Raw genomic sequence first — 7,301 nt, 5'->3', positions numbered from 1 at the left:
TATAGAATATGATGTAACACTATAGATCAACTTACCTCAGAATAAAGCATATAAACAATAACAGTAATATGATGCAACAAACACAGCAGTACTACTAATCCAAAATACTCAAAGCTTCATAGAAATTAAACAAACATTTATTTTCAGGTCCATTCTGCTGCTGATACATACTTTAAGTTTCTGAACATTAAACTTGTTTCTGCCTTTCATAGTGTGTAACTTGAAGGCCCTGAGTACTTTCTCCCACACTGAAAACACTGGAATGATAACATTATTTGAACATTACCTAATAAGACTGATTCAGGACAGACAATTAGTTATTTTAAACTTTCCTAGCAGTCCTTCACAAACAGGGAACAGTCTGTCTATTCTCTCCATCAGTCAGCTGCTGCTGGCTCTTCCTCCTCCTCTTCCTCACACACTGCTGAGTTTGTCCTGGTGGATCATCAGGGGTGCAAAGCCTCACAGATGATGTGCAGCAGTGGGTCCCTCAGTCTGTCCTCACTCTGGACACTTGCAGTCGTCACACATGAAAATCAAATGTGTGATAAGCTGCAGGATTCAAACACAAGTGTAACTTATAAATACATGTTCATACTTTTATTACACAATCAGAGAGAAAGAAAAAGAGAGAGAGTGCAGGACAGACAGACAGGTGACAGTCTCAGGTGTATACACTGCTACAAAACAGCACAAGAGAAGGAGGATTTAGTGTTTGTGTTATTACGAGTGCTAAACAAGAAGAGTTCCCAGATGGTACAGTGGACACTTGTGTGACTCCTGTGATTAAAGCATCTTTCTTTCAGCTTAACGAGTGAACCGTCAGCTCGTTCAAACACACGTTAAAGTCCGTTTGGCTCGACACCACCACCGAACAGAGGCAGCAATATAACATAGCTAACATTAACAGTGCAGTGAATCCTGCTTGTGCCGTCATATTCAGGACTGCAAACCGAGCAGCATCACTGACTTTCAGCTTGTTGTGTTTGTGGATATATGACTGATTTTAATTATTTAATTATATTTAATTATATATATATACATACATATATATATATATATATATATATATATATATATATATATATATATATATATATATATATATATATATATATATATATATATATATATATATATATATCTGACAATACATATTGTCCATATTATATTAACATTACCACAGTGAGATGACTTTAGTCTCATGAACAACATTAGCTAATTATTATTTACTAACTAATCTTGAAATGACTGTTCAGTACAGAAATGAAGCCCAACTATCATGTTTTACAGTCCTGTGGTCTCAACTAATCAAAGTGATGTCATGACAAAAATGAAGGACCAACAAAACATTTTTTCTCTTTCATTTCTGTCACACAAAGCTGTATGAAACGTTTCTCGCAGTTAGTATCATGGTTGCTAGGCAACCTGAACAGCGCGACGAAGGCTAGAACGTCCCATTTCACAAGCCTCTCACTTCCGCACTTCCCGTACATTTGAGCAAAAAGTATCATGTCCAGAATTATTCATACCCTTTACAAACTGTCACAGTCTCTGGGAAAATCCAAAGTTCCATACCATTCCAAATAGTCAAACTGTTCTAAAGCATCCCAATTACCCTGATTAATTGGAAATAGCTGTTTTGATCAACTCAACAGTTGAAAAACAGCAGCTCTCTGCAGGTGGTCTGTGGACATTCATGGCTAAGACAAAGGAACTCAGTGAGGACCTGCAGCTGTGCATTGTGGCTGCTCACAAGTGAGGAAAGGGCTACAAGGCCATATCCAAATGTTTTCAAGTTCCAGTGGCTACAGTGCAAAGTATTATTAAAAAATACAAGATGTTCCGCACTGTGGAAAATCTCAGAGGACGTTGTCGGAAGCCAAAAGTGAAACCTGTGCTGGCCAGGAGGATAGTGAGAGAGGTGAAAAAGAATCCAAGGATCACCACCAAGGCCATTCTGGTGAATCTGGGCTCTGCTGGTGGCAATGTCTCAAGGCAGACAGTCCAACGGACACTGTTGGGTTCCACGGATGCAGACCAAGGAAAACGCCACTTCTCCAGGCACTTCTAAGGCATGCAAATGCTCATTTGGCCTTTGCAAATGCTCATCTGGACAAAGAAGAAGGTTTCTGGTCTTCAGTGTTATGGTCAGATGAAACAAAAATTGAATTATTTGGTCACAATGATGTTGCCTTCATTTGGCATGAAAAAGGAGAAGCCTTCAACCCACAGAACACCATCCCCACTGTCAAACATGGTGGTGGGAACCTAATGCTTTGGGGGGGGGGGTTTAGCCAATGGACCAGGGAACCTAATCACAGTAAACCTCATGAAAAAAGAGCAATACATGAAGATTCTCAACAACAACATCAGGCAGTCTGCAGAAAAACTTGGCCTTGGGAACCAGTGGACATTTTAGCACGACAATGACCCAAAACATACAGCAAACGTGGTGAAGAAATGGTTAGCAGACAACAACATTAACGTTTTGCAGTGGCCTAGCCAGAGTCCTGACTTGAATCCAATTGAGAATCTGTGGAGGGAGCTAAAGATCAGGGTGATGGCAAGAAGACCCTCCAACCTGAAAGATTTGGAGCTCATTGCTAAAGATGAATGGGCAAAATGCCTGTGGAGACATGCAAAAGCTGGTCTGCAATTATAGGAAGCGTTTGATTGCTGTAATAGCCAATATAGGCTTTTTTCTATTGATTATTGAGAAGGGTATGAATAATTCTGGACATGATACTTTTTGCTAAAATATAAATAAAACCTGAGAAATATTTTTTTCCACAATGATGCCTCTTGTACATCGTCTTATTATCTTTGGGGAGACACCTGTGTCATTTCTGCTCAAAAAAGAACTAGCTTGTTCAACAAAAGTAACTTTAAGTCAAAATTTGGCAGGGGTATGAATAATTATGGGCTTAACTGTACATGTACACTATTTTTATTAATAGAGGTTTCACTACTGAGGTTAAAAATGATATATAAGTCACTTAGATCACTTCTAAATGTTAATGTTTGGTTTATTTCAGTGTTTTATTTGTTCCTGAGTAAACCGGTTTGGCTGTGATTAAAGTTAAGCTTCGCTTCGCTACGCTGGTGTTCCAATTGTACAAATCGCGAGTCCGTGCTCGCGTTCTCGGCGAGTCGGTACTCCCGTGCGTTCTCGGCCAGTACGCACTCCACGAGAACGCGAGTACGTACTCGTGTACTTGAGAATTGAGAAACGGCCATTGAGTGTAGAAAACATGGACGACGCGACAGCTCCCCAAAAATGAAGCCAAAACATCTCTATCGCCCCCTGGTGTCTGGCTGCAGTATAGGTCATAAACCCCGCCTCCTCCATGTTAGCGGATGGGACTGGGGTCAGACTAAAATAAATTTATTCTCCTTAGATAAGTTTTTTTCCAAAGATTATTTCTTTTGTTATCAATAGTTATCATCACGCTGATTGATGTCCAAGGGGTCTCCTTTCCCATAAGTTTGATTCTAATTCCTACCGCGGTGATGTTAAATTGGGGTGAAACGTCATCATAGCAGCTTTGACTGGCAGCTGCAGTCACGGAGAAACTTGCGTTTCTCTGTCAGGGAATAGCAGATAGAGCGTAGGCTCTGAGAGGAGGGCCAGCGTTTACGTTATGAAAACACGACCGAGTGTTTTACCCTGACAGCCTGAGGTGTTCTTCGATAAACTGGACTACCTGTAAGAAGGACCCGAGGCCCCGCTGCACTTTTTAGGTAAGTTAAACGTGTTTGTAAGCTAATCCATAACTACCGTCCTTAGCTAGCTCCTGAGACCTAGCTAGCTAAAATGAGCACTCGGCTGTCAGGGTTCGTTTAGCTAATCTGTGCAGGTGAATGAATTTACTAAAGAAATCAAGAGAAACGCCCCGGCTGCTCAGTCACTAATTACTGTTACTGTACTTTTATTACAAGTATTATACTGTAAAAGCAACAGGCTGCACCGTGCTTCAGCTCCTGTGCAGAGGTGAATATTAAATATGTGCAAACAACAGCATGTTTTCAGTCTCTTGCCACATCTGTAAAGACAGTAACATCCTTTTTAAAAGCTTGTGTTTCAGTAAGAGAAACACAAGCTTTGAAATGTAAGAGAAGAACTTCAGATCCTGAGTGTGTGAGGACAGAAGAATCAGCTTTATTTCAATTTTGAGGGATAAAATTTATATCTGAGTTTGATGGTTCTGTTCTCTTTGTGATTACAGGAGCTGCCCCATATTCAGACCTCAGCACCACCCAGTGACAGCAGACAGATCATCCAACATGTTCACATGTTAACTGCAAAATGAAATGATGAAAACAGTGCAAAGGTTAAAGTACCACATGTGCTGTAGTGAAACCTGCAGCTTTATTGATAAAGTTAAAGACAAAAAAACAAAAGGATTAATCACTAATGTAACTGTGTCACTATGAATCAGCATTAACAGGACCTCAGTTTGGTGTTTCACAAAGCTGCTGATCTCAGACCTGCACAGTTTCAGTTTTAAACACTTGATGTACTCAGCTGCATGAAGAGCATATGAGATCTTCTCTAACACAATTTAATAAAACCTGATGAAGGTCAAAGGTCATCACTTGTATGTTGAACTACAAAGTTGTCATCTGGAATTCTTTCACAGTTTTTTGCAGCTAGTGTGTTATTTACCATAAAGTGATTCAGAGTTATTCATACCAGAGTAACCAGAGAGGATCATATATTTTTAAATATATAACTTTCTACAGGACTGAATATAATATCTTTATGTAAAAGTCCGGAGCCTCTGGGGAGTATCCGAGTATTTATAACATTACACAAACCAAAGGTCTCCATCACAGTGTTCATGAAATGCTGGGTTTATCCATCTCCTGGGGCGGGCCTCCTGAGGAGTGCTGAAGATTTCCCTGTGAGGGAGCTGCTGGTGAAGATCATGAGTCCTGCTTGATCAATGTCATGAGCTTCAGTGTTCCTGGTGTTTCTTAAATGATGCCTCTCTCAGTGGGTCAACAGAACTTCTGGCACAAGACAGCTGTGATGAAAGAAAGGCAAGAAGTTTCTCCAAACCTCTGGACCCAGGAAACCCAGCTTGGTCCTGATGGTCTCCCTCACTAGTTTCTCTTCTCCAGGGTGAATGTAGCTGTTGACATAATATGGATTATTATTAAATGAAAAGAACAAATCGCACTATACTACTGAAACGTTCTGCTGCTGTTTTTAAAGTCTCCATGTTACCAGGCTGTAGAGGGCTCTGAAGATTTAAACAGTTTTAGATCCATTACACTCACAGCCTTATGTTAAAATCTCAAAGGACAGCATTATATTTTTGATATTAACAGTAACTGGGCCTCTGTAGAGTGTGCAGATGATCTCATCGTTGTCTAAAAATGGATAACAAACATAAGAAGTGCTGAATCCTTCAATAACACAGACTATTAGAGTAGCAGGTGTGTAGCATCGCTAACTAGCTAGCAACAAGCCTCCAACACAGTGCATATGCTAGCGGCTAATCTAGCAAACGAATTAACAACAGTGATTTTAGAACTATAAGATGATAAGCTGTGTGTCTTTTTTTATAACAGTGACATGGTTGTATTTACCTTAATTAAAGGAGTCGACAGTCGTGGTAAACCAGCAAAAAAACTGGAGCAGCTGGGCTACGTAAAAAGTGTAGGGGGGTGTGTTTGCGGTCACGTCCAGGGGGTGTGTGGGCGGGCGCGTTACACAGTCGCTCCACCTCAAGTCACTACTGCGCAGACTCTGGCTCCAAATTTGCAAGATGGCAGCCTCCACAAGCGGGATATTTTGGCTTCATTTTTCCACAATGGGAGGAGGCGCTGTCGCGTCGTCCATGTTTTCTACAGTCAATGGGGCATACACTGTGCGATTTTTTCAGTCGCGATATTCAGCTTCTGCTCAAACTGTACGATTGACTCGCAGGGGTTAGAAGTTCATAGGTCACGATGTAGGGTCTCACACTATACGGCCGGATGCTCTGATGCGACCCAAATGCTGACACTGTGCGTCCATAAAAATGAAGGTTATAACAGAATATCAGTTGCTCGCTCTCCCTCTCTGTCTTTCACTCACACAGACACGCACACCACCACCATCAACTTCGCTAAATTGCCAATGAAAAACATTGATCAGGCAGCTGTGATTGAGTAGCAATGTAAATCCAACTATTTTCACAGTTGTTGTGGTCGTGATGATTTTGTGAGGCCACATGGAAAAGGCTCGGATGAGCTTTCCAAAGTTCTACAAGTGCCTCCATTGCTTGTCTCCAGGTCACACGCTGCACTGCTGTGCTGCTCCGTCTTTTTCACCTACGTCTATGTGTTTGCGCGTGCTCAATGTGAGCAGCTGCAGTGACACCCTCTCGACGGTCGTGAGGATTTCAAACAGGTTTGAAATCCTCCTCACCAAGCGATTGATGATCGGGAGCTGGTTGTGAGGTGTTAATCGCTTCTTGTTACCCCACGTATACTACACGATGCACGATGAAGGCCAAAATCGGGCCGATCACCAAAACGGTTGCACGACTGAAAAATGGGCTCAAAATGGGCCAAAAATCGCGCAGAGTAAGCCCAGCTTTACGTTGCTTGAAGATGTTTCACCTGTCATCTGAGAAGCTTCTTCAGTTCTAGGCTCAAATGGTGGAGAGTCCCAGATTTAAGCTCCGTGAGAGAGTAGGAGAGACCCGAGGCGGCTGCCCCGGTCCAACTGTCAGGTGAACTGAACTTCAGGTAATAATAATGGATTGGATTTTATATAGCGCTTTTTAAGTCACACAAAGCACTTTACAATGCCACTATTCATTCACTCTCACATGCAAGCTACAGTTGTAGCCACAGCTGCCCTGGGGCAGACTGACAGAAGCGAGGCTGCCATATCGCGCCATCGGCCCCTCTGGCCAACACCAGTAGGCGGTAGGGTAAAGTGTCTTGCCCAAGCACACAACGACCAGGACAGAGAGCCCAACCCCTGAGCCACGGTTGTAAGAAGTTATGACCTGCAGTCTATCTGGTTCAGATATAAACCAAGTTTAGGTGTAGTTTATTTATGTTGTGCTGACTTTTTACAGGCAGTTACAATAACTTGTACTGCATACTAGCTAGCATGACAGAGTTTCTATACAGCTGGGTGGATGTTCTGATGTTACTGATAATGAACTTTCTTTTATTCGTAAGGTTAGTTAGTAGAGTTGCCAACCATCCTGTAAAAAATGAAATCTTACCATATTCAGTTAAAATATTACATGTTTTGTATTGAACTGAAAAGGAACATAGTTTGTGCTGTACCT

Source organism: Oreochromis aureus, linkage group 3 (assembly GCF_013358895.1).
Source record: "Oreochromis aureus strain Israel breed Guangdong linkage group 3, ZZ_aureus, whole genome shotgun sequence".
In the NCBI taxonomy this organism is placed as follows: Eukaryota; Metazoa; Chordata; class Actinopteri; order Cichliformes; family Cichlidae; genus Oreochromis; species Oreochromis aureus.
The sequence above is the reverse complement of the archived record's forward strand: the minus strand, read 5'-3'. Positions refer to the sequence as shown.